Source organism: Erinaceus europaeus, chromosome 18 (assembly GCF_950295315.1).
Source record: "Erinaceus europaeus chromosome 18, mEriEur2.1, whole genome shotgun sequence".
In the NCBI taxonomy this organism is placed as follows: Eukaryota; Metazoa; Chordata; class Mammalia; order Eulipotyphla; family Erinaceidae; genus Erinaceus; species Erinaceus europaeus.
In genome coordinates, this window is record NC_080179.1 from 14,431,893 (window position 1) to 14,443,589 (window position 11,697).

Here is an 11,697-nt window from a genome sequence, read left to right on the forward strand (position 1 = left end):
AAAAATTCTTTTTTCTTCCTTTTAATTTTCAAGCATACATCCTTCCCGCCGCCCCCCCCCCCCCCATAAGCAGTGCCTGGGACCAGCTACTAGCAGGATACCCCATACCACCAAACAGGGTGTTTTTTTTATTATTATTATTTTTTTAAATTCACTGATACACATTTGGGAAGTTCCTCACACTGCTCTTTAATTACAACCCTTCTTCTTATCTTCTCCCTTTTCTCTCTCTTATCTCTCTCTGTCTCTTTTTTTATTTATTTATTTTTTATCTTATTATACACTTCTTTCTTCTTTGCCTTTCTGAATTTGTGAATTAGTTTGGGGAAGAAATCTGACCCAGAGTGGACTCTCTATGTGTGTATCTCTGCTCTAGTTCCCTTTACACTCTTGTTACCCCTAGAATATACACTGGATAGTAGATTTGCATAACTGTCTATTCTTGCTATCCTCTCTTTCTTTTCTCTTTCTTCACTGGGATTTGGTTACTATTTTTTCACGGACTGGAGAAACTGTTTGGCTAACTGGTAACGATTAAACTCCTTCAATACTTACTTCAGTTGCTACTGTAATTCCGGAGGTTGGTGAGTGCAATTGTCATAAAGGTATTTAGTACAGTGTTACCTGTGCTCAAAACACAACAACTGAGGAACAACAGAGCATTAAAAAAAAAAAAAAAGAGAGAGAGAAACACATAAATAAAAAAAAATGGGTAGATTAAAAACAAATAAAACTGCTACCCCAATGAATGAAGACAAGAGCCCAGAAGAAACCACAAATCAGTCAGAAGTAACCATAGATAAGAAAAGTATGCAAGCAATAATAAACTTATTAATCACAGAAATGAAAACAACATTGGAGGAAAGGAATGGCAGTATTAGGGAAACAACAGTTGAGACCCCCAAGGAAAATACTGATTATCTTGAGACAATTAGAGAACTGAAAGCTGAAATAGCTGTAATGAAGAAAGAAGCTGAGGCAAGGGAAAGCAGACTAACAGAAGCAGAAAACAGAATTAGTCAGACAGAGGATGAGTTAGAGAAAACTAAGAAAGAGGTGAAAGAGCTTAAAAAGAGATTGAGAGACACTGAAAACAACAACAGAGACATATGGGATGATCTCAAAAGAAGTAACATTCGTATAATTGGCCTGCCAGAGGAAGAAAGAGAGGAAGGGGAAGCAAACATTCTAGAGGAAATAATACAAGAAAATTTCCCAGACCTGAATAACAGAAAGGATATCAAGGTGCAAGAGGCCCAGAGAGTACCAAACAGAATCAACCCAGACCTGAAAACACCAAGACACATCATTGTCACAATGAGAAAAAGTAAGGATAAAGAAAGGATCCTAAAGGCTGCAAGAGAGAAACAAAAAGTCACATACAGGGGAAAACCCATAAGACTTTCTGCAGATTTCTCAACTCAAACTCTAAAAGCCAGAAGGGAGTGGCAAGATATCTATCGAGCCCTGAATGAAAAAGGGTTTCAACCAAGGATAATATATCCTGCTAGACTTTCATTCAATAAATAAAATATTGATAAATAAATATTTCTTTAAAAAAAGAAGTACTGTAATATATAGGTCATTATCTTCCATCAGTTCTGGAAAATTCTCAGTCATAATATGTTTTTATTTTTACTTTTAATTTTTTAGAAAAAATTTTATTATTAAATGGAAACACTGACAAGACCATAGGATAAGAGGGGTTCAATTCCACACAATTCCCACCACCAGAACTCTGTATCCCACCCCCCCCCCCCATAGCTTTCCTATTCTTTAGCCTACTGGGTGCACCATGACTCATAGACAGCTTTAACAACAAAAAAATAGATCACAACATAATAGAATTTGTGAACTGTAAGACAGAGAAAGGGCCAAGTCATGGTATGTGGATGGAGATGAGCAGTGACAATGGAGAGAGGGATCTGTTTGAGGTCTAGGCTCATTGTGTTTGTGTGGGAATCCCAGGTCTCCCTGACTAGGGCCCCAGCTGTCGGAGTGGCCTGATAGTGACTAAAGAGTCATCATTCAAGTATGCCAGTCTCTTGCCCTTATTCAGCTTTTGTAGTCCTTACTTTGACAAGGTTAACTTTGGAGTGACAGAGGGAAGTGTCATAGGAAGTAGGTGAGGAGGGTATCTAGGTCTAAGTAGAAACTATTTCATTAGGTTCTTTAACGTATTTATTATTTTTTAAATGCATTTTTAAATTCTCTTAAAGAATTTATTTCATTTGATAAGATAAGAGAATTTAGAGGGAAGAGGGAGATAGGGAGGGAGAGACAGAAAGACATCTGCAGACTTCTTCACCACTCATGAAGCTTTCCACCTGCAAGTGGGGTTTAGGGTCTTGAACCCAGGTCCTTGCACACTGTAATGTTTGCATTTAACCAGGTGTGCCACCACTCAGCCCCAACATCTGGGGTATTTATCACCCCTCCAAGGTCACTTTAAATAATATTGACTTCAGGTTTTATTCATACTGTTTCAAAAGTGAAAATTTGTGGCACAAGCTTGTATGAGGACCAGTTTATGGTTACAAATTCTCAGCGTATAATTTTATTCTCATTCTACTCCCTGCCAAGTTTTGAAAATTAGTTTCCATGTACTTTTGGGGTGGATAGTTTAGTTTCTTCTCTCACTGAGTATATGCTTTCTCTCACTGAGTATAGGCCCCAGTTTTATGAGGGGCTGACATCGAACATTCCAACTTGGGTGATCCTTGGACCCATCTATTTTTTTGTCTTGAGACAAATTTTTTTTTTAAATTTCTTTATTGGGGGATTAAGGTTTTACATTTGATAGTAAATACAGTAGTTTGTACGTAACATTTCTCAGTTTTCCACATAATAATACAACCCCCACTAGGTCCTCTGTCATCCAAGTGTACAAAAATTTGTGCTCAAATTCATTGAGTTCAACAAATGCCTTCAGGGTGGGATTTATTTAGTTCTGCCTCTGTAGGTGACCTTTATCCTGCTCTCTTATGGCTGTATTCAATGTGCTCTTATTTTGTCTAGCAGTTTCTGTCATTACTAGGGAGGGTTGTTGCTGATGTCATTGTGCTATATTGCTGGAAACTTTTCTTTTTTGAAGTAAAATTTTGCAGATAAATTCTCATCAATGATAGGTTTGTGAAGGGTCTTGCTGGGAGGCAGAGCTTATGTAGTAATTGGACTATCTCCTTGGACTTGCAGGTGTTTCTGGCATGGGGGCCGAAAGACGTTACCTTGTGCTATCTTTGGAGACTGGGTGAATAATCAAACAAGTGTGAGGTAGATTGATGGTTCTCTATACATGAAGGAGATCCAGAAATTATGAGTAACTTAGCACTTGATTATAGATGATCTCTTTAAATAGCTAAGTTACTACTAGAGACTTTGAGAAGAAAGGGAGTGTCAATTAGGTCACAAAAATGGGAAGTGTGGGTAATGGTAAAGGCATGTAGATTTCTGCTTCCTCATTGATTATAGATAATGGTTTTTTTTTTTTTTTATTTAAGAAAGGAGACATTAACAAAACCATAGAATAAGAGGGGTACAATTCCACACAATTCCCATAACCCGATCTCCATATCCCATCCCCTCCCCTGATAGCCTTCCCATTCTCTATCTCTCTGGGAGTATGGACCAGGGTCTTCGTGGGTTGCAGAGGGTGGAAGGTCTGGCTTCTGTAATTGCTTCCCCGCTGAACATTGGCGTTGACTGGTCGATCCATACTCCCAGTCTGCCTCTCTCTTTCCCTAGTAGGGTGGGGCTCTGAGGAAGTGGAGCTCCAGGACACACTGATGGGTCATCTGTCCAGGGAAGTCTGGTCAGCATCTTGCTGGCATCCAGAACCTGGTGGCTGAAAAGAGAGTTAACATACAAAGCCAAACAAATTGTTGACCAATCATGGACCTAAAGACTGGAATAGTGCAGATGAAGTGTTGGGGGTATTCCCTGCATGCTCTTGTGTACTTTTGCTTTCAGGTATATATTTTTCCCTAGTTTATGGGCACAGGTGAACCTATGCTCTGTCTCAGGGGACCTGGACTATATCTAGGTTTGGGGACTTTATTGGGGAGTGGAACACCTGGAATGGAATTAGAGAATACTATGAAAGGAAAGGTCTCACCCGAGTGATGAAGCTGAAGGGTTGTCATTCTACACCTGAAGTCTCTGGTCACAGTCTGAAGTGAAGCATGCTGGGGTGGCACTCATTGCATTGATGGGGTTGTTTTCTAAAATTATTATTGTAGAGGAAACATGTTTACAGAGCGAGCTCTTGTTTTGTATGACTTTCATTCAAAGATACCTTCCACCCAGATTTCAGAGTTCGTCCCATGAAATTAATCTTTAGTCAGAGACATTTTAGAGGTAATGGATTTTTGTTCCACTGAAATGGCAAGGGAAGGAGAATCAGAGGTGATCTGGAGAGACAGTATGTAGCTCTACAGGGCTCATTTCATTGTCTTTGTTTTTAATTAATGAATTAATATATTGGATAGAGACAGAGAGAAATAGAGAGGGAAGAGGGAAGATAGAGAGGGACAGAGAGATACCTGCAGTACCACTTCACCTCTTGTGAAGCTTTCCCCCTGCAGGTGGGGGAAAACTCAGGTTTGACCCTGAGTCCTTGCACACTCTAATGTGTGCGTTTAACCAGGTGCTCCAGCCCCCAGCCCCCATTTTCTTTCTTTTTCATAGAGGCAGAGAGAAATTGATGGCAAAAGAGAGAGAGCGAGAGAGAGACAGAGAGATAGAGAAGAAATGAATGTACAGAAATGAAGATGTTAACAGACAAAGTTCATTGTGAATATCTTCTTGTACATGAATTTAGCCAGATGCCACTTATCAGGTGGGGGGCCTTCTGGTGACTCCTCTGGTAAAGAACACATGTTGGACAGGGGTAGATAGCATAATGGTTATGCAAAGAGACTCTTATGCCTGAGGCTCCAAAGTCCCAGGTTCAATTCCCCTGCACCACAATAAGCCCTGCATCTCTCTCTCAAAAAAAAATAATAATAAACAAGGATAAAGAACACGTTACCACATGTGAGGACCTGGGTTCAAGCCCCTCTCCCGCCCTGCTTTAGGAGTGGAAGCTTCACAAGCAGGAGAGCAGTGCTGCAGGTGTCTCCCTCTCCCTCTCCCTCTCAAAAAAATGGTCACCAGTAATGGTAGAGTCTCCCAGGAACCAATCCCCAGCAATAACTCTGCCCTGGTGTCAGACAAACAGACAAACGAATTATCCGGTGAAACAAATGCATGTTACTAGGATTCTTTTATACGCTACCCATCTTAGAAAATTCCTAAACACTGTTCTTTTTCTTTGTTAATAATGACCCAAAGGATTACCAATAGGCTACAATATTTTCCAAACCATTTCTGACACCATTAAATATAAGTGTTTCTGTTTGGTTTAAAATTTGGTTGCTTTGAAGCAAATTTAAAAAGTGGTGTTAAGTACTCATTTACTCTGTGAAAGTGAGCAAAGGGGAATTGGAGGGTCATAAGCTAAGTCATTTTGGTGAAATCTCACTCCAAAGGAAGCAAATAGCTTGTTTCAAATAAAAACCATTTCTCTTAAAATAACAAACCTAAAACTTTAGCCACAGAGTCCTTCTCTAGGGGAAAGTGAAAAGACTGTTTTTTTTTTTCCCCTTTCAAAATTGATACTTTTTTAGACTCCTAGTAGGTGTGATTCATATATATGGGATTCTCACTTTGAGCTTGGGCTAGAGTTTGAATATGTATGGATACATCTGGTAGTTGCATGGAATAGAATTGAAAGAATATTTGTAGAAGGGAGGGCTGGGGAGCTTCCAAAGAGAGAACTCATTTTAAAGGGCAACCCAGGCACACCTAGGCCAGTAAGCAGGGTCTGGCTATTGCATGTTGCCTTAAAAAAAAAAAATCAAACTACAAAATTCAAACCATAAAATGCCATATGTGGTGGTCCGGGAGGTGGCGCAGTGGTAAAGCTTTGGACTCTCAAGCATGAGTTTCTGAGCTCGATCCCCAGCAGCACATGTGCCAGAGTGATGTCTGGTTCTTTCTCTCTCCTCCTAATCTTTCTCATAAATAAATGAAAAAATCTTTAAAAAAATGCCATTTCGGGACTGGAATTGGCGTATTGCACCAAAGTAAAAGACTCTGGGGTGGGTGGGTGGGAGAATACAGGTCCAAAAAGGATGACAGAGGACCTAGTGGGGGTTGTATTGTTATGTGGAAAACTGGGAAATGTTATACATGTACAAACTATTGTATCTTACTGTCTGTCGAATGTAAAACATTAATTCCCCAATAAATCAATTAAAAAAGTAATAAAAAAATAAAATGCCATATGACATAGCATTACAAACACAGTTACTTGAAGCCCTGAGCGGGTTGTAAGGTCACTGCTAGTTAACATTAGACAACTCTGGGGCACTTCCATTCCCACTGCACAGCTCTGGTCCCTCGGGTCCGGCAGCACAGGGCAACATCCAAGGTGTGCGGTGGTGTCTCGTGACATGGACGGGCCCATCCGACGCAGCAGGGAGCCCCAGTAGGTGCTCAGCTTATTCACAAGCAGACCTGAATTCCAGAAGCACCTGGCTTCAGAGCACACTGGGACTTCCAGAAGTGTTTGAGAAACTTCTATAAGGTATTGAGGCTCAGCTGGGTAAATACAAGGACCAGTAAGACTTGGATTCTATCGATTCATGTGGTTCTGTTTGCAGTCACAGGTTGGGCGAGGTAAAGGTGCCCAGGGACACTGCAATCATATTTGTACAAGAATTGTTCAGCACAACTAGACAGTACTACACATATATAACAGATGGTATTGGTCGTTCTTTCTCTGACTTATTCCACAACATGTTGCCACACATGGTAGGGTTTCATTAATTAATTAATTAATTAATTGTCTCCAGGGTTAGTGCTGGGGCTCCGTGGCTGCACTACGAATCCACTGCTCCTGGCAGACAGAAATCAAGAAAGGAGGGGAAGACAGAGAGGGGGAGAGAAAGACACTTGCAGACCTGCTTCACCGCTTGTGAAACGACCCCCCTGCAGGTGGGGAGCTGGGGGCTCAAACCGGGATCCTTACTCTGGTCCTTGTGCTTTTGCGCCATGTGCGCTTAACTCATTGCGGTGCCGCCCAACCCCTCATTTTATTTTTATAGCTAAATGACATCTGAACATGTATTATTTGATTTTATTTGAGCTTTCCATGATTATTTACGGCAATTGTTGAGTTCACAGGAAGCTCTGTGTGGCCCAAGGTGTCCATTGCTTCTTGGGGAACCCTTGGGGAGTTTGGGGACAGGGAAGAAGTCTGTAGTTACTATCACATGAAGATTGTGAGCAGGGAGTGGGTTACTCCTACCACACCAGGCACAGAAAATTTTCACTTCGTTGCCATTTGGTTTAGTGACTGAATACCAGAAATGGGAATTTTAATGGCAAAATGGAATTTACTTGTTGACTATTTTGATGGGAAATGCTAATTTAGGGATGCCATCTTCATAAATATACATCATTACAGTGACTTTGTAGACTTGTTAGCGTTTATGAAGTAGCTACGATGCTAAGATCCATAAAACAGTGATTTGAGAACTTGTGTAAGAAAAGGATGAATCTGAACTTAGTGTTTTCAACAATGTTACAGCAATACTGTGTGTGACATTTTCCTCTTTTTTTTTTTTTAAAAAAAAAACTTTGTGTCTTGTTTGCTCTGCACTAGTAATTGAGAACTTCACCTGGCCTTGTGTTGCATTGCCGTAGTGACAGTATTTATTGAAAGCCATCTTAGAAGTTTTGGGGAATATTTGAGAGGACATACCATTTGAGGTTTCCACTTCATACAAAGTCTTTGTAAATATCCCAAGAAAATTACCTACTCCCCAGCCCCATTATGAGGTCTTTGTATCCTGAATCAGGAGGTGCTTCCGAATCTGTGTTAGTCTTTCTGTTCTTGCATTTGACTGTCATGAGCATGTGCTCCTATATTTAAACAAACAAAACAAAATTCAACAAAACATTTTCCCTCTTGACCAAAGTTGTCTCTCAACAATTTTTGCATAGCAGTGAAACAAATCACCCACAGTGCCATTCGAATGTCAGAGATGACACCTGCTGCAACTTTAATGGCCTTCGTTCCAGATGTGGTTGTTTCTAAGCAATGCATTGCAAATGGGGGGTGGTGGTGGTGTCCATGAGTGAGTGCTGGCTTCCTACTGGCTCAGTGTTATTACATCTGAAGTGGGCCTTGCTTTTCTTTGGTATATTGACTCCTAAGCCTTACTCAGAGAAGTGGAGTCCAGTTGCTATTGACTCACCTGCCTTATGCTTAGCTGAAGTCATAGGAATTGTAACATTCCTTTAGCACAGTCATGCTGATATATGAAAGTTTTCTTTATTTATTGACTGAAAGCAGAGCATTATAAACTAAAATATTCTCATTATGACTAATGGACTTTTCCTAAGGCAAGATAATCACAACATTGTTCATAAGGAAATTCTGTATATAATTGGGGTCATGCTCAAATACACTTTTGTGTTAGTGTTTTCATTCTACTTAGCGTCACCAGCATTTTCCATGTCACTGAAAATTTCAGAAGATTAATTTTAATGCTTTCTTTTAAAAATTATTTAATTTATTTATTAATGAGAGGGATAGGAGGAGAGAGAGAGGGGGAAAAAGTGTGAGAGAGAATGAGCCAGATACATGTGCTGCCTGGGATCAAACTCAGGGCCTCATGATTGAGAATCCAATGCTTTATCCACTGCGCCGCCTCCTGGACCACTTTTAATGCTTTCTTAAAAAGCTCATTTTATTGAGGAAATATTGATTTATAGGATTGCTGTTGTTATACAGTTCCACATCTCCCCAAGACAGGTGCCAGTACACCCCACCCTTCACTAAAAGCATGATCCTTCTTCACGACAGGTGTTGTCAAACCTCTCTCAACTCTCACCCCCGCCCCCGGACTATGACTCCCCTATCTTCTGCAATAGACCACAGTCTTTTAAAATTTTTATTATCTTTATTTATTTACTGGATAGAGATAGCCAGAAATCAAGAGGGAAGGAGTTGATAGAGGGAAAGAGAGGGACTGGGTGGTGGCACTCCTGGTTGAGTGCTCATGAGTACTCAACTAGTGCATCACCACCTGGTCCCAATGTTGATGTTTCTATTCAAGATTTTGCACGCATCATCTAGAAAGCACTGCACACTCCACTGTCTAGTCCAGCTTCTACCATCTTTCAAAGCCTATATCAGTTTCCGTATTTTAATAGTACCTGCATTAATAAATATGTATTTTTTTTAATTATTTTTTTTTAAATTTTTTAACCAGAGCACTGTTCAGCTCTGGCTTATGGTAGTGCGGGGGATTGAACCTGGGACTTTGGAGCCTCAGGCATGAGAGTCTCTTTGCATAACCATTATGCTATCTACCCTCTGCATTAATATATTTTTTAAAAAATTTTTATTTATAAAATGGAAATATTGACAAGACTACAGGAAAAGAGGGGTACATTTCCACATAGTGCCCACCCCCAGAGCCCCATATCCACCCACCTCCCCTGATAGCTTTCCTATTCTTTTTACCTCTGGGAGCATGGACCCAGGGTCATTATGGGGTGCAGAAGGTGGAAGGTCTGGCTTCTGTAACTGCTTCTCTGCTCAACATGGGCGTTGACAGGTCGATCCATACTCCCAGCCTGTTTCTATTTTTTCCCTAGTGGAGCAGGGATTTGGGGAGGCGGGGCTCCAAGACACATGGTGGGGTCATGTGCCCAGGGAAGTCAGGTTGGCATCGTGGTATCATCTGAAACCTGGTGGCTGAAAAAGTTAGGATATAAAGCAGAACAAATTGTTGACTAATCATGGACCTAAAATAATTTCCCCATATTTGAGAGCTACTCTTTTCCCCGATCCAGCTTTCTGGTCCTCTTTCCAACTATGACACCATCTCCCCAGACAATATCCTGTGTCCACCTGCATATTAGGTATCATGAACAGGCGAAAACTAGTAAAGTCATGGGCCCTTTGGAATATACCTAAAATAGGCCTACTAACTTTTTCCAAAACAGAGACCCCAAATCTTCACCTGCAATATTCTTGCCTTTAGGTTCATGACTAGTCAACAATTTGTCTTGCCTTAATTTGAAACCCATGGTAGTTTCTCCCAACTCTAAGTAGTTGGAAGTTGACTTCCATGAGTTTCAACTTGAGGACAGAGAAAAGGTGCTTCCAGTAGCAATTGTAACTATAAAAAAATAGTTCTGGGGCAGGGGTAGATAGCATAAAGGTTATGTAAAGTGACTCTCATGCCCGAGGCTCCAAAGTTCCAGGTTCAGTCTCCACACTACCATAAGCCAGTAAAGTAAGTAAATAAATAAATATTTTAAAAAATAATAATTAAAACATAGTTCTGGGTGCTAGGTGGTGGCATACCTGGTTAAGCGCACATGCTACAGTGCATAAGGACCTGGGTTCAAGCCACTGGTCCCCACCAGCAGGGGGAAAGTGCTGCAGGTGTCTCTCTGTCTCTTTTCCTCTTTCTATCTACCCTCCCCATCTCTCTCAATTTCTTTCTGTCTCTATCCAATAATAAAAATATTTTTAAAATTCTGATTAAGTGTATTCGTGTTACTATCCTATAATTTTTTTTATTGTACTTGATATTGTGTGTGTAGTTCTTTTGTTTCTTGTGTTAGTGAGGGGTTAAGATTGTAGGAACAATTCTCTGAATGTCACAAATATTTTGCAATTTCTTTTCTTTCTGATGCTCATGAATGTGCAGTACCACTACTCTTTTTTTTTTGAACGTCAATAGACAGGAATTTTTATTATGTGGATGGAAATATGAGAAAAATTATTGAACCAGAATGTATATAACAACTAATTATTATATAAACTGTACTGACATTTTTTTTTTTTTTGGCTACCAGGGTTATTGCTGGGGCTCAGTGCCTGCAGCTTGACCCTCTCCCCCCACTTTTTTTTTATTTAAGAAAGGATTAATTAACAAAACCATAGGGTAGGAGGGGTACAACTCCACACAATTCCCACCATCCAATCTCCATATCCTACCCCCTCCCCTGATAGCTTTCCCACTCTCTTATCTCTCTGGGAGCATGGTTGTCGTGGGTTGCAGAAGGTGGAAGGTCTGGCTTCTGTAATTGCTTCCCCACTGAACATGGGCGTTGACTGGTTGGTCCATACTCCCAGTCTGCCTCTCTCTTTCCCTAGTAGGGTGTGTCTCTGGGGAAGCTGAAGTACCACTACTCTTATGCTAACTTTTCATTTTATTTCAGAGACAGAAACAGAGAGGAGGCATGAAATTGTTTAAATTTCTTATTTTATTTTTTTTTAAAGGTTATTTATTTATTAGAAAGGTAGAAGGAAAGAGAGAAAGAAGCAGATATCATTCTGGTATATGAGCTGCTGGGATAGAACTCAGGACCCCATGCCTGAAAGTTCAATGCTCTATCCACTGCACCACCTCCCGGACCATGCCTTTTTAAAACTTTTAAAGAACTTATTTCGGTTTTTGAACAGAAACAGAGAAGTTGAGAGGGGCGGGGGAGGTAGATAGGGAGAGAGACAGGGCAACACCGGCAGTCCTATTTTACTGCTTGTGCACTTCCCCCCAGCAGGTGGGGACCTGGGGCTTGAACCTAGGTCCTCACACACTGTAACATGTGTACTCAGCCAGGTGTGCC